The sequence below is a fragment of the Anas platyrhynchos genome, chromosome 7, assembly GCF_047663525.1.
Source record: "Anas platyrhynchos isolate ZD024472 breed Pekin duck chromosome 7, IASCAAS_PekinDuck_T2T, whole genome shotgun sequence".
NCBI classification, from domain to species: domain Eukaryota; kingdom Metazoa; phylum Chordata; class Aves; order Anseriformes; family Anatidae; genus Anas; species Anas platyrhynchos.
Genome location: NC_092593.1, coordinates 29,056,474 through 29,078,147, shown reverse-complemented (window position 1 = coordinate 29,078,147; position 21,674 = coordinate 29,056,474). Strand labels below are relative to the sequence as shown.

Sequence of the window (21,674 nt, the reverse complement as noted above, 5' to 3'; positions counted from 1 at the left end):
TGAAGTTTCACTGGTGTTTCCAGGAGACCTTAATGGAGTTATGCACCAAACACTTTTCAATTGCCACTGGCTCCAGGTCCCTGATCGTCCCAGACCCTTTGCAACCACCCAGACTTGCATTAACGACACTAAGATTAGCAGTAGGATCTCTACACTGACACTTGCAGTGGTTTAGACCAGATCCCAGATCGGTTTGTAAAATACTCATCTGTGGCGGCCTGCTCTGGAGAAGCACAGGGAATCTCCCAGAAAGTTTCAGGTGTCACCACAGCAAAAGTGAAAGGAACAGGATAAGGATTCAGCTCAGTGGTTTTGTGCTTTCACGCTGAATGGCATTTCACGGCTGAATGGCATTTGCACTGGTGCAGTCTTTATCATCTAGGAGAGCAATGCAGACTTGATATCTGCAACTAATCTGTTACTTGTAATAGGCGAGTGGAAGTATTTTAAAGTTAGAATAAGAATAAAATTATCCATTAACATTCCTGCACAATGACTAAAGAGGGGTCTCCCCTCCTCCTGTTCTGTGGGTTTCTCAGAGTGAGAGGCAGCCAGCTGTTTGGAAACGGGCTGTTGATAATGCTGCAGAGTAAGACACAGGGTATTATAAGTCAATTAAAGATGTATTAAGAAAGGGAAAGAGAGTAGGAGGTACTGATCTTCTGAATCCATCTGTTTCACCCTTCTTGCAGGACAAGTAAACTGGAACTTCCAGATCCTCCAAGAGAGACCAGAAACAAATAACCAGAATATGAATACTCCATGCTTCAGAAGAGCACGGCTTTTGCTAGATGTGCTCCTACACCCCGCTCACATCACTTGTGCATGATAAGCTTCATTGTTAAACATGCTCAGGGAAATAACACAAGCATGCAAAAAAAAAAAAAGCTAATTGCAATCTGTGGTCACTGTAAAGAGGTCAGGAGAGACCTGAACTATCTGAAGCCAAGATGCGGGTAATAGAAATCAGCTGCCAGGACCAGGCTGCATCACCTATGAACTCTGATAGAGCCCACACATGAAACCAGAAGTGCTGCTCTGGTTGCAACAAAAAAATAAAAATAAAAATAAAAATCTAAGGTGGCAAATGCAACACCAGAAGAGAGCTTCAGGAGAAATCCTGGGAGCTACAAGCACTTTGTGCCAAGCAAGACAGTAAGGACTGCAAAAGAGCAGAGTGGAATATACAGGAGAAAAGTGCAACGTATTGTACTGTGTTTTCTAAAAATACAAAAATAATACCTTTGCAAAATGGATGAGGCAATAGAAAAAGTGTGGAAAAAGAAAAGAAAAAAGTAGACTTTGCAGTGGAGACAGTCTATCAACCAGGTACTACTGGGCTGCTGCTCAATAGGCACAGGGACAACCTGAAGAAGGTATGGACAGAGAGGGGATGAAGAGAGGAAATGTACAGGACTTTCACATCCAAAACCAACAAGGAAGGGGTACAGAAGTGTCATGTAGCACAGAGCCTGAAGAAAGTGACAGGTGAAATAAGTGTCATATCAAAACTATTCATCAACACAGGCAGGCTCTGCAGTCACTACTGCTGCTCAGAGAATTTTTTGGACCATGGATGTCTTCTGGAGACAAGAGACCAGTGCTCCTCAGAGGTCAGGGAAGCACACAGATTAAGGACAGAACAGAGAACAAAACCCAGAGACATCTGTGTGTGATTTTATAACTCAATGAGATGCCTACATCCAGATTTCCACATGCAGTCTTACTGAAAAGGATATTCTAGGAAAATAATGGTGAAGGACAGCCAGAGGTACTGTCCACCATCCAAATGGAGAGGGAACAGTCAGTCATTATTCCATATAGTCCAAGGCCTGAGGGACACACACAAACAGGATCAGTCAGAGGGTATAACACTGCAAAAGGAAACATCTTTTCTGCTCAACACACTGTAAGATGGCAGAACTCATTGCTGCAGGACTTTGCTGGAGTCAAGACTGTGAGAGGGCTCAGAAAGAATCAAACCGCCTTCAAGACAATAGATCTAACAATGGCTATTAATCACCATTATCTAATGGAAACTTGCAGGCCTGCACATCCCCCAAAGTGCAAATGCTGGAAGCTGGGACTGTAGCTCAGGCATGCAGCAGTCTTGGGTTCTCTGCTTCTGGCACATTGGGCTTCAGATGCTGGCTTGAGTGGCTTTGGTATGGCCACATGGGATAGTTTTGTATCGAACAGGCTGATTACCCCTGCAGCAACCAAGTCATTCTTTCCAGTTTGTTTCCCCCTTTTGAAATCACTTCTGAATGTGCCTTTATATCAAGTGAGGCTGGGAGAGGTTCAAAACAAAGGAAAGCAAAATTCAGCAGGGCCACTCATGGCTCCGTCACTCCAGCTGGACTCTAAAACCAGAGGAGAGGACTCCATACATCCAATGACTGTGCAGCACCTATCACAGCAAAGCCCTAAGCAGGAAGACCTTCAGCTTGAAGTTCGTCATATCTATTCAGAAGGGTGTCACTAGATAAAATTGATAATCCTACTGATGGAGAACACAATTTATTGAGGCTCAGAGCTGCATTCAGGCACCTCTGAGTGCATCCCCTTTGCCTCAGTACTCAGGCAAGGAGCTCCAGGAGCCCGTGCCCTGACACCATAACCCCAGCACGAAGGCAAAAAATCCCAGGAGTTCTCCTTGCAACAGGAGAAAAGCAGAGCAAGCTCTTCCTCCAGCATCTCGAGAAAGCTTGTTTCACAGGAAGTTCTGCCAGGCTTTCTTCAATATTTCCTAAGCCAGGCCTGTCCCTTTGCTTTCCCCACCAAGGAACATTTTGTTCGAAGACAGCTAATGACCCATTTACATTTGCCTACAAAAAGATATTGGGTTATTTCTCCCCTCCTCTTCCACCACTTGGCTGCCTCTGTTTTGCAGGGCTTGTCAGGACTAATTACATTGACTTTTTCATTGAGGGAATTTTTCTTCCTTGCATGTGTTTTCTGTTCTGAGCATAGCACAGTTTCAACAGGTTTTTGATGCTGTTGTTGTTGTTGTTCTTGACAAGAGCTGCTGTTATGAAACACATCCTCATGGCCCTGCCAAGGCCTCAGCCAACTGAGAACCAGCTCCATTTGACGCAGGAGCAAATTGAGACCATTTGGTTCTTGGGGCACTGGACATCATATTCAATCTGCAAGGGAGCTGGGAAAAGCACTGAGTTTCTCCTCCCTCCCCTTCCCTTTCAATACACTCATTTGTTCCTGCAGAAACAGTCTTTTTTTTTTCTTTTTTTTTTTCCCCAGTCTTCCCTTTTCCCTAATTTTATCCATATGCAGTCCAAGATGGACATGGAAAATTACCTGCCCGTTACTCTCAGCAGATGCCTGCCATCACTTAGATCAATAAATTAGGCTTGGGATCACAAGCTGTCCCTGGCAGCCTGTTTCCAAGGGCAAAGCTACTCGGACAGCAGTGAAACCAGAGCAGCCCAGGACCAAGTCTCAGAGCCAACAGAGGGTAGGGACCGATCACGGAGCCAAACTCTGCAGGAGAGCACCCTCTCGTCCAGCACACTGGGGGATTTGAGGACTAGGGGAAGAGACTGCAGATCCCCTACCAAGTGAGACCTTCTCCCACACGGAGAGAGAGTGCCTCAGCCTCGAGGGGGCCCACATCAAGATCACAGCTGTTACGTGCATTCTGGGCAATCGTTTCTCTTCCCCACTCTGCTCCCCAAAGCAGCAGCTCATTTATCAGGGAAACACTCCAGCAAGACAAGGTGGTGGGAGAGCTGGACCACAGCTGTGCTCCCGGCAGCCCTCCGCTCAGAGGGGACTTGCCATGCACCATCCCAACAGCTTGGTGGGAGTGAGGCTTACATCCCACACTCGCCAGGCCAGCGAGCCCAGAGTTTTTCAATTCATGTAAATGTTTCTATCCTGGAGAAGATAAAAGGGATGCCCTGGATAGAGAGCAGTGCCACTGCAAGCACAGTGGGTGGGAGATGACCGGGTAGGAGGAGTACCACACAAGCTACAGAAAGTGACAAGGACAAGCAATGTAGTTTTCTTTCTGCCCTTGCACAGAACATGGGAGCAAAGCCTCCCTTCCAGGGCCTGCCACAGGAAAGCATTTCAGCGTACTGACTGCCCCAGAGTAGACACTCTTCAGCTTGGACCTCAGAGATTTTGTCCAGACTTCTGTAGTGTGGAGCTCCAGGCAGCTCCGTGAGGTTTGGACACCAGCTAACTCCTATATTGAACTGACTGCTCTGCTCTGTCACCAGGGAGGTACATGCAATGTCCTCATCCCTCAGCAGCGTGGCACCCTGCAGAGTCCAGCAGACCCCAAATACCACTCCATACCCAAGAGGATGATCTTTCATCCCCTTGAGACCCACTTCACAGAATGACAGACTGGCTGAGATGAGGAGGGACCCCCAGGCCCACCCGCCCAGTAGCTCAGGGTCCCTCCTGTCACGGGGAGCCCATAGCTGGCCCCAGTACTGCAGGCGCAGACTTACCTGTGCTGAGCAGAGGGGAAGGATCGCCTCCCTTGACCTGCTGGCAGTCCTTTGCCTGATGCAGTCCTGTTGGCAGCAAAGGGCACATTGCTGACTTGCGTTCAGTTTGGTGTCTCCCAGGCCTCCAGGTCCATTTCTGCAAGGCTGCCTTTCAACTATGTAGCCACCAGCATGCCCCCATGCCTAGGGCTGTTCCTGCTTAGGGGCAGGGCACTGCCCTACTCCATGTTGAGCTTTATAAGGTTTCTTGATTCAGCCATTTCTCCAGCTTGTCCAGGTCCCTCTGGCTTATCAGCCACTCCTCCCAGCTTGTTGCCATCAGCAAGCCTGATGAGGGTGCACTCCACCCCCTTGCACAGGTGATTAATAAAGTTGCAATTAACAGAATTGGACCCAGTTGTGACTCCTGGGGGTACACTGCATGTTACTGGCTAAACTTTGCACTCCTGGCTGCTACTCTCTGGGCCAAGCCATTCAACCAGGGTTTGAAGCACTTCACTGTCCACCCATCCAGCCCATACATCAACAGCTTCTCCAGGAGGATCTTCAGGGGCATAGCATGAAAAGCCTTAGCAAAATCCCTTAAGCCATTGATGTCCCCTCATCTGTCAGGCTGGTCATTTCATTGCAGAAGCTTATCAAGTTTGTCAAGGATGACTTCCACTTGCTGAAGCCACACTGATGAGTCCGGGTGATTTTCTTCTCCTTCATCTGCCTGTTAAATGGTTTCTAGGATGAGATGCTCCATATCCTTGCCAGGGATTGAGTTGAAGTTGTCTGGCATGTAGTTCTCTGGGTCCTCCCTCTTGTCTTTCTTGAAGATAGGAGTGACATACGCTTTCCTCCAGTCTTCATGCACTCCTGGCAGTTGCCATGGTCTGTTAAGGATTATGGAGGGAGGTGTCACAATGACATCTGCCCTCAGTTTGCTCACGTATTCCCTGGCCTCTTCTACCAAGGTCTTCCTTTCATTCTGCCCCCAGTAAATTCCTGGATTTCCACTTAAAGGCTGCCCCAAACTGTCTGCAGACCAAACGGACCAGGCAGCCAGAGGGCATGGCTTAGAGTTGTACACCCATTGCATGAATAGGGCAGCAAGAAAAATCTGCCGTGGGATGACCCCAGGCAGCCCCCACACCCTACCAAGAGTCCTGGCACCATTTTAATCAATGGGGATAACCCATTTTACCACACATCCTCTCCCGCCAGCCCAGTGAAAAGAAAACCCCAAAACAGTAGGTGGGAGGTTGAGTTATTTAACCCGAGGCACCGAGTACTCAGCCAACACGCCAAGCGGTAGCGCCCGCGTTCAGCCCCATGCAAGCCACGGGGAGTGGACATGAGTGAGTGCCTCAGCAGCCCCTCTGTGGTCAGGGCCCTTAGAGCACAGAGCAGTAATTACATTTTAAAACCTCCAGTTCTAATAAAACCCATCCTCACACGCTCAGAAGACTGGAATATAACTTTCAGTTGCTCCCAAGCCCTTCTATTATTTTCATCAGTTACAAAATTGTTGGATAATTGCAATAAATATGTATGCGGGGGCTGGCTGGCTTTTTGTGTTTTGTTTTTTTTTTTTCTTTTTCACCCTCATAATCAATTTTTTAATCGCAGCGGTGGCAGCTCTGGGGAGGGGTGACAGGGCTGTGGCTGCTCACCACCCAGGTACAGCAGAGGTAGCAGTGGCTTCACCCTGCTGGAAGCCATGGCAGCAGCCCACACAGGTCCTTCTTTCTGCCTCGCTGCTAAATACTCCTTTAGAAACTCTCTGTATTATTTCCCTGCAATGAATCAAGGGCCCTTCACCACAAAGCGGTGATTCTGCAGGGTGGAGGGAATAATTACATCCCCCCTCGTGCTGCTTCACCTCTTCTGGAGAAGATGTGAGTGTAAAGGCCAGGCTGTAAATCATTTTCACACATGTTAAAGCAACTGTTTTTGCCAGAGAAGCTGGGGAAATAAGGAAGTCCATGTATATTGTCCCCACCCTTTTTTACATTAAAAAAAATAAAATAAAAAATAAACCTCCCCCTCTCTCTCCAAAATATTCAGAAGGCGAAGGGCGCAGGCTGGTCCCCACGTCTCAGGCAGCCTGACAGAGGTCTCACCGCCCTTCCTGCCGCCCGCCAGGTCACCTGAAGGACACGGTGCTGTTCGTGCAGGTCCCCTCATCGCCAGGCCCAGTGTCACTCCCTGCTGCCTTCAAAACACACGCTCAAGGGATGTGCTAAACTAAGACCTAAGCCTCGGATTAGATCCTCCCTGCAGAAAGGCATGGCTGGGACAGGATATCCTCCTCGTGACATTTTAAATGAGGCCTTCCTCCCCAAAAACATGACAAGTTCCTCTGAACTCTAATCCTAACCTGGCCTCTCTGACCCACTTCAAAACTGCCTCCAAGCTTCACCACGCTGCAGAGATGGCTTGCTGATGGGAGGAACGTCTCTGAGCTCCAGGTCTGCTCTCTGCTGATTTGCGCAAACACAACTGCAGAAAAGATACACAATCCATCGCCCCTCTCCCCACATAAGCCAATAGCTAAAACATTTCTTGTGTATCAGCAAAGGCTGTGCCATCAAAGAGAAAACAAATACAAGATTTCTCTGAAATGGATAATTTGCATTATCCAGTGGATAATCCTCTAGTACTGTCCTTACAGGTTTATTTGTTGCAGATACCCCATCTGGAAAGAAATGAGCATTGCTGCATGTAAGACATTTTCTGGAGCATTGATTGTATTTATTTCATCTATCCCAAACCCATTTTAAAAACTCCAGCAGCAAAATCAACCGATCAAGTTTTTTTGTTTTTGGTTTTTTGTTTTTTTTTTTTTTTTTTTTTTGTGTGAGAAACAAAAACTTCAGAAATTCAAGTAAGTTTATTTGAAGGCTGATAGAAAAGCTGTGCAGCTTACAAGCTTTTAGTTTGACAGGAACATGAAAAGAGGAGATGAAACCATTGAAATGAAAATTTAAGAGTGGGGCCAGTGATAGGTGTATTATCACACACTGAGCATTGATTAATGGTAGTACTTTCAGTACTCACACCATTCCTCTTCTGACCAGGGCTAGGCAAGTGGCATGGGTGAGTGCCAGCCATGCACCAACCAGCCCCATCTCTGGCTCAAGCCCAAAGGAGGATTTTGGTCCTCGAGTGCTGTTGTCATGTGAGAAGCTCATCACAAGCCTCATCCCTTGGGTTTGCTGCTGGGGATGAACAGTTCCTCTTCCTTGCACTCAAAGCACCTCGGAGGGACAGGCACACGGTGCACCAAGAAAGTCAAATCATTATGTGCTCCTGCAAGCTCCTGGGCTCCAGGAGGCCACCCTTTTTTTTGGCAGGGTCCTCTACCCCCTGCCTCAGATGGAGTGGGTCTCCCTGGGATAGCTTCTACAAGGACATCAGCTAACACAGCTGCCCTGATCTCCCACAGCTGGGAACCCAGCCTGGCTCATTTCAGTGGAAATCTCATTAAGGAGGAGGTAGAGTTAAGTGACAAAGAAATCAACCTTATCGAGGTCCAGCTACGGCTAGTCAGAGGAAATGCAGCAGCCAGAGCACATGCCAATATTGTTAATGCCTTTTTTGTCTGTATCTTAGAGAGGGTTTATTTTGGCAGCTGCAAAGTGTGTTAAAAAAACATGTCCTTGTTGTATAGATTGCATAGTCCATTGGAGAGAGCCAAAGCTACTGGAACCAGGCAGCATGGGGATGCTCTGACAGCTGACGGCAGAGCCGAATCCTCACCTGGCAGAGGTCCACCCGGCCTCAGCAAATCCCATGGCACCGCACCACGTTACACTAACTGAGCATCTGGCCCCAATTTGTTGTTTGGTCTGATCATTGTTTGTTTTTTTCTGCCATCTCCTGTGGGTTTCTCATGTTTAATCTACAACAAAGGTGGCTTTTTTGGGTGGATCCACGGATCCACCATATTATCACCAAACTCAGCCATGCTCCGGAGCAGTGCAGCAGGTCGTGGTGGGCTCTCCAGGAGCCAAGCTTTCCTCTTTGTGTCAGTACAGCTTTCTCAGCTCTAATAGAACCAAAACTCAGAAGGGACCAGGCAGTTCAGAAGTCTCCCAGGAGCAAACTGTGAGGTGAGAGGTCTCGATTTGCCTGTGACAATGTGAGCAAGCTTTTTCTCCTCTCCCAAAACTTCTTACACACACACAAAGAAAGAAAGAAAGAAAGAAAAAATAAAATAAAATAAAATAAAATAAAATAAAATAAAATAAAATAAAATAAAATAAAATAAAATAAAATAAAAAAAAAAAAAGAAGAAGAAAAAAAACATTGTTGTAGAGGGCTAAAAAATGAACCAAATGTCTTGTGGTGCACAGTTACTGGATGGCAGTGACTTACCAATTAATCAGTAAACAATGACAGATTTGAGTAGTTGGACAAAACTCAACCACACAAGCATTTCTTGCATGCCAGAGAGAGATTGCTCTGGAGGCATGATGTCTTTCCCAGCGCCCACACACAGCAGACTGGAGTCTACTGGCCATCAGTGATGGAGTCCTCAGGATATCATCCTCGGCAGGTCTGTACCTGCTGGAGAGGTCGAGGTGGTGGCCCTCATTCAGATGGGAAATATGTGCAATGGGCTCCCCTTTGTCCCTCATCAGTCTGTTACAAAACTTGGTTCTTACATACTTTCATCCAGGAGGTAACCATCTTATATCTTGGTGTGCTTACCAAAGGGACAGCTGTGTTGGCACAGGTGGATGGACACCTTTGTGAGCCCATGGGAAGGTGTGTACAGGAGCCTCCTCTCCGTGTGAGCTGTGGATATCCCAGTGTACATGAATCTGGGGGTGAGGTGCCCTTGCCACACTGGGGTTCCCCTGTCTTGCAGTGTGTGGGAATCTCTGCTCACAAACCCCCTCCGTGGCAGGGCCAAACACATCCTTCTCTTTGGCTGCAGGAGAAGACACCAAGTCTGACCAAAACACCTCCTTGCAGAATGCAAGTAAAGCTTTAAAGGAAGTGACCTGTCAAGAAAATGAAAAGGAGCAGCTAGGTCAGCAGTAAATAGGGCACGCTTGGCACGTCTCAAGCCACACACCGCTCGGGCCATCTGGTGACAGCGGGCGGGCTGGTGCATCCACAAGAGGCTTACTCTGGGCAGCAGCATGTGACAAAAGCTCTCACATCCCTGCGAGACAGTGCAGGTAATGCTGATGAGGGTAAGCACTGCTGACAACACCCTTCCCAAGCAGCTGGCACAGCTTTCACTGAACAACCATCTCTCTTTCCCACTTGACGTAACCAGGGGCCCAGGCCATGGCCTAGCCAACTCCAAGACCCACCATGTGCCTTCACATCCTCTGACCGATCTAAGACGGCCGTCACCGTGCGTGTCCCTTCTCCTTGTCCCCGTGTGACACCTGGGCCCTGCTACAGATCCACCCAGTCTCAGCTGAGGCCAGCTTTGGCCTCGTGGCAGGTGGCTACACCTCAAACACACAGCCTGGCACGGGGACGGCTCTGATTGCCTGCACCCCGCTGCATTTTAGCTTTAGCGTGGCTCTGCCAGCTCTGCAGGCAGGAAGACCCTGCACCCTGCCTGAAGAGATGGGGAGCAGGGATTCCCTCCGCTGCATTTTTGCATTTTCAGCACACGAATCTGCATCTTGGGCTCCCGCACCTCGGCCGTGCAAGCAGCGAAGGAGCTGAAACTGTACCCATCGTGCTGCTATTGGTCGCTCAGCCCTCTCTCCCCACACTTTCCCTCCTGCCGCCCTCACTTCATTCCACATTTTTCACATTTCTGGGGATTGTTTTTCACCTCCCAATGCTTTCTGGAGCTTGCCCAATAGAAATAAATGCAGCCTGACCATCGCTGGTGGGGCGAGGGGCGGGAGGTTACACTCTCGGTAAATTTAGCCTCACTGACAGATTTATCTCCCTTAATCAGAACCAAGTGTAGTTAGCAAGGTTTGTTTTTGTAGACTGAACTTCCCCAAAGTCAGTGCACACACACCTCCCCCTCCCTCCCCAATTACATAAATGCTTTTAGTTAAGAGCTAATTTCCTGGAGCGTGTGCCAATGCTCTCTCCAAGCAAACAAAACAGAGACGACACACAGAAAACTGTGTTTTGCACTGGGAGGGAAGTTTGTGCTAATAAAAGTCCGGGAATGAGAAGGTGCCAAAGGGCTCTTTTCCCCATTTCTCCTCCTTCATTTGCCCACGTAAGACAGAGCAGAGACAGGGAGCACCTTTCCAGCCTACATTTGCAGGCTGCCCTGGTAGATGGTCTTGTAAACCTCCTCAAAGAGCCTTGAGCAGGAGCTTGGAGGGGTCAGTGTGCTGAGGGGTGCTGTGTTCTCAATGCTGTTTGAATCTTCTCCTTCTGCAGAATCCCATTGCACCCAGTCAAGGAGATATTTCCAGCCAGAAACTGAAACATGCCTTTCATTAGGCAGGCGAGCCTGGCAGATTCACCAGCAGATCCGCAGAGCTTCTCCATTTAAATCAAGGCTGTCTGCCCGCATCCTTTCCTCATCCTACGCTCCCACGCTGGCACCACCGAACCGTCCCGTCCCATCCCACCACAGCTTGGATCAGCGGGGGGCTGATCGAGCCAGGGGGTGGCCCCACAGTCCTCTCCTGGGAACAGTTTGGAGGCTGTGTGGTGGGAGAGACTTTGGGGACACCTTCCTTCACGGGGCTCCTCCTCTACATCTGTCCATGATCTTGCTCTAGCAGAAGTTTCCTTTCATTTTCCTTCCCATCGCGCTACTAATTAAGAGCATTTCTAACATGTGCCAGCCTGGAAAGGAATGTGTTGTAATGACCATTTTTCTTCTGCTTCATTTTAAAGGATTGGTTTTTATTGAGCTCCTAAAACATTACCAAGCCCATAAAGAACAGATCTGAAGAGGAAATCTTGGATTCAGACTCCAGCAAGGTTGAATAAACTTCCATTGGGTTACAGACCATGCCAAGGGCAACCATGACTTCAGCTTCTCTTCATCTCTGCATGTCATGGACAAGAAGCCTGGATAATGTAACTGAGTAATGTTTCTTCCCTGTTTTCTATAGACCATGCTGGTTCCCAGTTAGCAGACTGGTTTTTTTTTTAGGAAAAAATGGGGGGGGCAAGAAATGGGGAGGGAAGCCTAGGCTATCTCTGGTCCCATTAAAATGTTCCCATAGTCATCAAACATTCCTACTGAATGTGTCCTGGAAAGCATTACTGGTTCCATATGCTCTGCGGCACTTTTGGTAGACCAGGGAGTTGATGTGGAAGACAGAGCTGGAGATGAAGCAAGCACTGACATTTACACACTGGTGTCTCTTCTGACTACGTGGCTGGGTCAGGGGCAAAGGACAAAGGACAAGTTGTGGCTTTTTTGTGGGTTTCTGTTTGTTTTGTTTTTGTTTAATTTGGAGACAAAAGAGGAATGAGGTGAAGAGTGGTCATGGATGCAGATACCTAGGGTCTTGCTGGACTCTGTCCTGCCTTTTCCATTGTGTCTGCAAGGCGGGCCTGAGGACACATCTTCCCTTTTCTCATTCATGTGCATTGACTCTTTCCCAAGCAGAGCCTGACGGCCAGGTCCATCTTGCCAAGTCCCCCAATCCCCCAGACTCCCTCGAGGGACAGACATCACAGAATCACGAACTAGGTACTTCCAGCTTGTTCTCTTCCTAAAGCAGATGAGCAATGTGACTCAGAGCAGCCAGCTCTGGTGCAGACAGCCCTGCCTGCCCAGCTCTGTGGTCACACTGCTAAAATCTCAGACCTGTGCAGGGGCCCAGATTCCCTCTGGGGTTCTGCACTCAAAAGGATGAAGAGGGAGATGCGGGCTGAGTTCCTCAAATAGCTCCACAGAGCTCAGCACAGCCCAGCTCGAGAGGGCCTGTAAAGGGATGAGAAGCTGCAGGCTGTGGCATGCAGAAGGACCAGATCTAATCACAGCCCCTTTTGGCTTTCACACATTAATTTGTCTGGGACCCATCTGGACAAAGGCCATCGTTAGAAAAGCAGTCTGCTCTGGCCTCCTCAGCCTGTGGAAGCCATCAGAAAGGGCTGCTTGTGTACTATTAGCTTGCTCTCCCTGGTTTGCTTTCCTTTCTGTCTGGACACAGGAAATGAAGAGGATCTGGGAGGATAAGATAAGGAATGTAATAAATTGATTTCTTATAAATCAGCCCATCTCTGCCTTCCCACTGCTGCCCCTGTTTCTGCTGAAACAGAGTGCAGATGAACTTCAATAGCTTGGTCACACGCAGTTTTTGCTGCTCATCCCCTCCAGCTTCTGCAGCAAGTCCCAGGCAGCTCACTGTCCCTTGTATTTACTGGGAAGCCTTCTCCTTTGAGGGGTATGGTGGTGGGTAACTGGGTACTGAGAGACCCCGTGCCTGCCATTGGATCTGGACTGTGGGCACATCCTATGGTTCTAGGATTATTTGCATCCTGTACTTTTAACACATCATTATCCTAAACTCCATGGCATTTAGAGATCAACTGCTCCCCCAGGTCCAACACAACCAATTAACTCCCATTAATTTCTCAATGGCAATCAAGCAGCTTTGAGGAAGTTGGAGGCACCTGCATCACACCCAGTGCAAGAGGAGCCCCTCCACAGCCTACACTGGGGAAGCCTGCAATTCGGGACACTCAGCCCTTCCCCTAATCTCACCCCCAGCCCACCTGCACCTAGAGGGACTGTGGCATGCCGTGCTGTGCTGTGCCAGATGGCAGAGAGGAGCCATGCCCCATACTTACTCCCACAGCCCAGGTGAAGTCTCCAGTGCCCTGGCCTCCTGGCGCAGCGTGCAGATCGAGGTGGGCTCGTGCTTCCATGAAAATGCCATTACGGTTTGCTTTTCCCATTGGTGCAATTAAGGATGAGTTCTTCTGCTTCCTTTTGCATTTGAAAAAAGTTAGGTCAGGCCAGGAGTGTTGCTCAAGCACAGGCAGCTCGGCTGGGCAGAAAGGAAGGTTACAGCAGCGATGAGGAATTGCAAAAGAGGGAAGAAGCGATGTGGAGGGGAGAAGCGCATTTACATATTTTATGAATTAGCAAGGGCTGAGGTGGAGTCCCTATCCTGTGAGATCTGTAATCCAGACTAGGCATCTTCCTAGGGGAAACTCCCAAGAAACCACCCCAGCGCCTCAGCTCTACAGCCGTTTTTTCTCCCTGCCCTGTTTGGGCGAGCTGAAACCCCATCTGCATTCAGGACAGAGCAGCAGCGTTTGCTGGATTTCAAGGCTCAGCCCACAGCTGCCTGCAGCAGGATGCGAGCAGACCGTGCCCAAGGCTGGGCTCACGAGCTGCCCTGGGTGTCTCTGCACCACGGGCATCGGCACACGCAGAGCAGCTCCTTGCTTCCACTGACAGCCCCCCCTGCCCATCTTCCAGGGGCTGTAACAGACCAGGGACAGGCTGGCATCCAGAGGGTAGATTCCGCTCTGCTTCATGTCAAAATTCCCCTCGTTTCGCCTAGAAAGCAGGCACGCGTGGGGCTATTTTTAACCTCGGTTTATTTTTGCAGGCTTTCCAGCAGTGCCTCTCACACGGCTGCGGGGAGAGCTCCCGGTAATTACAGCACAGCGTCGCTACATCCACTGCAGCAGGGCAGGGCCCTCGCTGCCCAGCCCCAGGTGCTGGAGGGGGGACCCGTCGCGGCGGGCAGAGTGGCACAGTTTCCCCCGTTACCATGGCAATGCCATCAAGGTTCAGATAATGTTTTCCTCCATCCCAATTTCTGCCGCCGCTTTGTTTCTCCCACTCGGGCTCCGCTGGACACGCTGGGCAGCGGGGAAGGGGCTTGGCCATGGGGCTGCTGTGATGAGAGAGCCGTGGTCGCTTTGCGAGGAGCCCGTGCTTGGGAATAACAGCATCAGGTCCTCTGCCACAACAGGGGCTAGGCTGGAATCAGCAGGCAGACACTAATAAATCCTCTGCTGTCTCTTCTCATTAGACTTAATCACCGGGAAAAACCCAAAAGGCCTGAAACGTTTTCATCAAGCGACAAAGGAGAGAATTTCTCTTTAAAAAAAAAAAAAAAGAAATTGTGTGCGTGGAACCCTTGGCAGGGCTTGGACCCCATACAGAGCCCTACTAGCCAAGCCCCATCCTGCAGGGCAGCCCTACCGGGGGGCACCCCAGGTGGGTGGGAAGCCCCATGGTGGCATCTCCCTGGGGCCACGGTCCCCTCTCACCCAGGTGCTGCTGCGTGGTGGCCTCCAGCCAGCTTCTCCATGGCAACATTGAGACATTTTTTGTAGGTGCATCCCCAAGCTGCCTCTGGAAGGATGCCACCTCTCTGGTGACACAGCCCTTGTCAGGGAATATCCCCCCTGGTCACCCCCAAACGGAGAAGATGAGGGAAGCAGCTAATTAGCAGAGACGTGGCTGGTTCCCCTCCTGAGGAAGGAGACGAGCCTTTTCCAGGCACTGCCGGGTGCTGGTGGGGTTTTCTTCTTGCCATCCTTGATTTACAGGAGTGGTGCTTTGGCAGTCGCACGGAGGAGCTGGAAGATCCCGATTAGCTGATGCTGGGACATCGTTCCAGGAAAGGCAATCCATTTATCAAAGTGCTTGCAGCTCCCCAGTCCGAGGCAGGTGAAGTACTAATAAATACTGAGCAAAGCAAGTGAATCAGACTCCAAAGTAGCTTCATAAATAAAAGGCTATTATATATATATATATATAAAAAAAAAAGCACCATGAGGTGCTGGTGCCAACTTACCTTCCCCAGCAGCAGCTCTGGGTGCCGGTATTTTGCACTCCCATTTCACAGGGACAGCCCACTGGGAGAACTGCTGCTCTTTACCTCGCAAAATCCAAATGGTTGCAGTTGCAAATGGAGATGGAACTGGGCAAAATCCTCCACAGAGTCACATCCAGGCCTGAGGACGTGATCGGGGCTGATCATGCCTGCCCCAGCCGATATCCCCAAGTCCAGGAGCCCATCATACGCTGTCGGCTGCGCAGACACGGGCCAACTGAAGAGTAAGTGCTGCCTGGCAAAGAAACGAGCTGCTAATTTATTGAAACACTCCGCTAAGTAATTGCATTCGGGTCCCTTCAGCCATCCTGGGTTTGTGCCTTCATGCAGGAGAGAGACTTCAAGGGATGGGACATGAAAGGGAGGGAAAAGCAAAGAGATCTTTGAAGCTGGGGCAGCAGAGCACGCAATCAAACAGAGCAAAGCTCCCAGCTCCCACCCCACAGAGATGAAGCCTCACAGCTCCCATGGACAAGCAATTAAGAAACAAATCAGCTGTGTCTGTTTACAGGGGGCTGCGAAACACCTCTCAGCCTGGTGGCCGTCAAAGCAGGTTCTGCTCTTGAGGGTGCTTGCTCGCAGCTGGCAGCGCATGGGGACAGCCGCTCCCGGCACGTGGGGTGGGTGGATTTTGGCAGGTCCTCGTGGGGTCAGCACAAGGTACAGAGGGACAGGTTGCTTTCAGCTTGCTTTGCAGCACGAGGAAATGCAATGCCTGCCATGACTATAAAACCACGAAGGGAGACCTATAGTGCCACATGTGGACAATTTTCTGAGCATCTGCACAGCCACCTCCAGCCCCCGCTTTGCCCGGTTCCCCAGGCTGCTTGCACAGCTCCTGGGCTCACACGAGGACGTGGTCACTGCTGCGTGAGTCCTGTGACACAAAGAGGGGCTCAGAGCTCTTCTGACCAGAGCTGGCTGGCTTCCCTCCCCCCTCCAAGTGGGTCTCTCCATCCCTCTGTCCCCATCTTCCTCTTGGGCCATCTCCTGGATCAAGGTTGTTGCACAAAGCCGGGGTAATTGCCCTGCCTCGGAGGGCTCCTCTGAAAGTCAGCGCGTTCAAGAAAAGGCGGCTTTGAGGTCCACTGGTGCCCAGCATTTGGGGCCATCCTGGTTCCGTGCACAGAGCTTGTATTCACGCTCTGCAAACAACAGGGCATTCAGCGAAAATGAAGAGACAGTAAATTCAGAAGTGATGGGAAAAAAAAGGCATCTTTTCACACAATTCGCCTTGGGGAACTCAACGTCACATGATGTGGGCAAGGGCAGGGACTTGGGGGATCAAACAACGGCTGGGCTGACCCTGGGTATTTCTGTTATTTATCCCATGAAATACACTCAGTGCAAATGGGGAGGGACTGCTGAGTAACAGCACATGAGCACCAGAAACCAGTCTGCCTCTTCTGCCTGTAAATCACCACGCCAGAGAAGACTTCCCAAGGGGAGAACATCTATTTTGGAGAAAATGTCCAGGAGCATCTTGGGCACAGGCTGCAGGACTTCTTGCAGCTGCCCCTGAGGCTTTGGATACCAGCTGATGCTACCCTGGACGGGTCAGAAAAAACCTGTGGCACTCCCACGGCAGGGATGGCAGCCAGGACTGACGCCTTCAAGCCTTGAAGCTGTTCCTAGAAGATTTCCCTCTGCACCAGCCCTGCGAGAGGCTGCAGCTGGTGCCAGGCCTGCAGATGGGACCTCCAGCTCCTGGCTTGGTGCCTCCTTCCACCACGGTTCCTGCGTCTACAACAATCAGGTGGTGGATATCAAAAACAGCGCTGGAACAGGGCTGGAAACACGTGAAGGTGTGAACACGTGGTGGTGGTCAGGATAAAACTTGGGCTTGGAAAGACCAGACTTTTTCCCAGTCCTGTCGCATATAAAAGGTTTGAGCTTTTGCTCGAGATGCAATGATTTCTGAGATGCTCAGACATGCTCAGATTTTAAATAGAGTCTGCGAGAGGGACAGAGGCTGGCACTAGGAACTGAGTACAAAACATGCTGTTTCCCTTTTAAACTGCAGAGGGACAGCACAGCGGAAGGCTTAGATCAGAGACTCAGCCCTGCAAGAGCTCGGGTAGTAAAATGTCACCTGCAGAAAATCGCATACCCGAAGCTCCCAAATACCTCCAATTATTCCTGTTAATATTCACGGTATGTTCACACCTCCACCGGGCGCCAGAGCTGCAGGGCCTGGGTCTTGGGCAGGACGGGGCAGGACGGGGACGCTGCTTTCCACGTGGCACCGAGCTGGGAAAGCTGCGGCGAGGGGAGGTCATGTAAACCAACTCCGAGTCACTGCAGGTTTCTTCTTTTTAAAGCCGGTCAGATAAATGTTTTGAGAAGACATATTAAAGCCGTGGCTGCTTTCTCCAGGGAACTATCAGGCTGATTTTATTTGGCCAGAGCACGGTAACAGGGTCAGGCTGTCAGTTTCTATTAAGATTTGGATGTGCGTCACTGAATGGGAAGTGCTTGGCTATATTGCTCCTCATTAGATTGCTTTATGATAAATCTAATCATTAACTTACTACACTTGGCCGATCTGAAAGTTACACGCCTGGCTCTGCAGCACCCCGGCGGGATGCTCACCGACACCAACCCCATGGGGCCGAGCAAACCCCCTGGAGGACACGGCGCTGCCCTGACCACTTCCTTACCCCACTGGGCTGCAGCCACCCCGCACACATGCCCGGGATGCTTTTGGGTGCTCGTGACCCTCACTTTGGCTATTTGGGCCCCCTGGACCAAGCCAGGAGGCTGTCAGAGGGATGGTGCCAGTGTCACGTGGCGAAGGCAGGGTCTGTGTCATGCCTGATGCCACTGCAGGACAGGAGATTTGCTCTGACTGTGTTGGTTTGGCCAGCACAGGGCCCCTGCAGCAGCCCTGGATGCTGGGCTTCATCCACTCGTGCCTGGTCCAAACACATCTGTCTTGCATCCCATTGGCAATCAGGGCTTAGCACAAGTGCTTCCCATCTTCATTTGTTTTTATGATCTCATGAATTTATCAAAGGCAATTAAGCCGCCCCCAGTTGAGGCACCGCAGACGAGCTGCTGGAGCCCTCCTGCTCTCCCAGAGCAGCTTCTCCAGCACGGGGAGGGTTCTCCTGCTCAGGGCTTGGCACCGCCAGCCCAGGCAGACCTTCTGCCTGCAAACCCAGCAGCAGCTCAGCCACGAGCTGTTGGGTCTGTGCCATAGGACCACCTGTCCCGACCACCATCCGAACATCTCGGGGGCACCCAGGGGCGCATCCGAGTGGAGAAGGCACCGGTGGGGAGCTGCAGGCTCTCCTGGGGTGCCGCGGTGGTTTCCCCATGCCCGGGGCTCTCCCTTTCAGGGCTAATTACAGTCAGGGGGAACAACCTCTGTCTTTGTTTGCAGGTGAGGCTGGGCACCGCAGCGGGCGCAGCCGAACGGGGCAGGTTTGGGGCGCGTTATCTCGCCCGAAACCACACACGGAGCTCCCGCCGCAGACAGGAGCAGCCTCCCCGCTCCGGCTGGGCTGCTCCCTCCCAGGCTACAAAGGGGCTGCTAACGCAGTTCAAAGTTCTCCCCGGTACAAAAACCGGTCTTTGAGCGTGATTTGCTTCAGCTCGAAAGCAGCTGAAGCTAATTACACAGCAACGAACTATCACGCTTTAATTTTACTTAGCTCCCCTTGGCCGGGCTGCCGTGAAACGCGGCGGTGTTTGCCAATTCCCTTGCCACCACTGCACGGGCACTTCCAGAGGTGGCACTGCTCAGTGTGGTCCCGGATTAATGCTGCCGTCTGACCCCCGTTTGCACCCCTGCACCCCACACAAGGGGCATGGCTGGCCCAAAGGCCACCACGGTGCACCTCAAAGCCAGGCGGATGGGAAATCCCAGCCTTGCTCACAGCGTGGGCAGCAGGAGCCGAGCTATCAGCACAGCTGAAGCGTGCTCAGAGCCTCAGCAGCCTGCAGCCCCTGGTCCCAGGCCCGTGCTGGCTGCCTCCATCCCCAGACACCGCACGGAGGAGCAGGCTGCATTGCCATCTAATGGGGTGTGCTGGGAAAGCCCCGTGCGCCCGGCTGGAAACCAGCACCATGGGTACACCGGAGGCTTTGCAAGAGGTGGAGACGCTTACCCAGTCATGCTGCACCGGTGGCCGAGATCTTTGTTTAGTCATTCCTGGTCAGGACGTCCCCTGCACATAAAACGGTGCAGGAGGCACAAAGCAAAGAGGACGGGGAGGAGGTGAGCGGGTTATTGTGTGCTCAGAGCTGTGCCAGGACACACTGGCGTGAGGCAACCCCTTGTGACCCAGCGGTATCGCAACCCAGATCTGAGCAGGCAGGAAAAAGCTTTATTGGGTATCAAAGTCGTTTTCCCCTCGCTGCCTCCATGGCTCGTAAACGCTCCTGCCAGCAGAGCGTGTTTAACATTAAGCTCTTGGAGGGAGCAGATGCGTTGTCCAGCTCCACGAGCCTCCTTGCCAAAGCGCTGCGTGCACGCAGGCACCGCGGGGAAGCCACCCCGCAGGGACCCGGTGTGGGTGCAAGGGGCACAGCCAGGAGGGGATGGCATGGATGTGCCAGGACAGTAGGGAAACAGCCGGGCAGAGCTGTAAGGTTTTGCAAGAGCAGCCCCAGACCCACCAGCCTGCATGGCACAGGGCTGGCAGCAGGATTCGGGAGCTACCTCTCTCCAAGATGCATACTGGTATGTTGGTTTGTTTTTTTTTGGTGGTCCTTTGGGGACCCAGGAGTTAGACTCTGATCCTGGTGGGTCCCTTCCCACTCGGATACAGTGTGGTTCTGTGAGCAGCACTGCTGGGGCTGGCAGGAGGGACCTGGCCCCCTGGGGAGCGTTGCACAACACCGCGGGCTGAGCACATCAGGGCTGGAGCGAAGAGGAAGCCGTGTCACGCCTTGGCCACGGTCCTACCACATGCCACACAGGACCCAAGCCCAAAATGTGGCTAACGTGGGCTCCAGCTGCACACCTCGCTCCCACCCTGTCCTACCACGGGAAAGGCAGACCGCCTCAGCCAACACCCCAAAAATGCTCTAATAGGCGTAGATAATCTGCAGGGATCTCTTCTCTCCCGGTTCCCAGCAATGACCCCGGCAGCAGGCAGCTCCTCCTGAACAGAAGATGAAAAACACATCTACATATCAGCGTTAATCCTCAAAAGGAAAACAGACGAGTGAAAGAGCTACTGCTCTGAGTGTCGCAATGGGGACCGGGGCTGCTCTGGGGTGAGGAAACGTGGGCCACCTCTGCAGCAGCCAGGGCTCGCGGGAAGCCAAAGCCAGGACCGACTTCACACTCCTGTCTTGGGCACTGAGGAGAACCAGACCCTGAGCTTCACCCGCATCCAACAGAGAGAAAAGCAACACGGCGGGGTGTCAAGCGCCTCCTTCCTTCCTTCTGCAGATGCTCAGGGCTCCCCTGTAAGCAGGCAGAAACCAGAACTTGCGAGGACAAAAATCAGCCCTGGCTCCCAAGACACCCACAGGTGATGGCAGTGGCCAGCACATGGGCACAGCCATGCCAGGGCTGGACAGGTCTTGCCTGCTTTTATCTTAGCAGTTGTTTGTTCATTATTTTTTTTTTTTGCAAGATCCAATTCCCTTTCTGCAACAGAAACTCCGTGGTGAATTTTAAATGCAAGAATTCGATTCCCAAAAAGGAAATAAACTTCCCCACTAAATAGTGATCTCCATTTGGACTGGATCCTCTCCTAAGCAACAAGAGGAACCAGAAAACAGCAAACCTGTAAATGAGTGGCTCAATAAACCCCGCTTGTATCTGATTTCTGAAGCGCAGAGTGGCATCGCTGTGCTATTCTGACACCGTAACTCAGCACAGCCCTGCTCCCTGGAGAACTGGCACCCCACTTTCTGCCAGGGCTGCACGAGTGCTGAAAGGAGGGTGCCTGCAGCAATGAGATAAGGAACATGGAGAAACCAAAACCTGAGCTCTGCCCCAGCTTTTAGCCCGCAGCTGGCAGGAACGGTGCACCAGCAACGCATCCTGGCCATGCACCCGCCTTGCTCCTCCTCAGACCTCTGCTCGGGGCCGGGAGTGCCCTCGCTGAGCACCCCCCGTGTCTGGGACCGTGTCTCCAGGCCATGTGGATCCGCGAGCAGGTGGAGGAATGAGGCGTGGTGTCTGCCTCTCCCAGGGGGAACCGCAGCGGGTGCCACGGGTTGGGAAGCCCAGCCATCTCTGAAGATGCCGGGCACCCAGCGGGCTAATTGAGACTAAGTTTTCTCAAGCACTCGAGGTCTGGGTATCACTTGTACCTGGAGCTGTTGTAGGGGAGGGTGGAGAACACCAGCAGGAATCAAACAGTCGGGAGTGGTCCCATCAGATAGAAGCCGCTAGGCTGGGCTCCAGCAGCTGCAGAGGAATTACACAGCACCGGCAGGCAACACTTCTGTTTTGATCTCGCTGTGAATATGTATTTGG

The 21,674-nt window shown here is 51.4% G+C and overlaps 2 long non-coding RNA genes across 7 annotated transcripts in view; both read right to left on the bottom strand.

Moving 5' to 3' along the window:
- The window catches only part of LOC101793356 (uncharacterized), a 69,443-nt gene extending 63,480 nt beyond the window's left edge, over positions 1-5,963 (bottom strand). For both annotated transcript variants that reach the window (XR_011810725.1, XR_011810724.1), the window contains exon 1: positions 4,482-5,963. This is a non-coding gene — a long non-coding RNA (uncharacterized lncRNA). The remainder of the gene's footprint in view (positions 1-4,481) is intronic.
- Positions 5,964-8,773: 2,810 nt separating this feature from the next.
- Positions 8,774-19,875, bottom strand: LOC110353640 (uncharacterized). 5 transcript variants are annotated; one of them, XR_003498372.3, is made up of 3 exons: positions 15,194-17,304; positions 13,224-15,074; positions 8,774-9,478 (listed from the first exon to the last, which is right to left on the bottom strand). It is a non-coding gene; the product is annotated as an uncharacterized lncRNA (long non-coding RNA). The 5 variants fall into 5 exon arrangements; XR_005267070.2 differs by lacking the exon at positions 8,774-9,478 and adding an exon at positions 19,345-19,875 and having other exon boundaries at positions 10,314-15,074; positions 15,194-15,467; XR_002404421.4 differs by lacking the exon at positions 8,774-9,478 and adding an exon at positions 10,314-12,597.
- Positions 19,876-21,674: the final 1,799 nt, after the last annotated feature.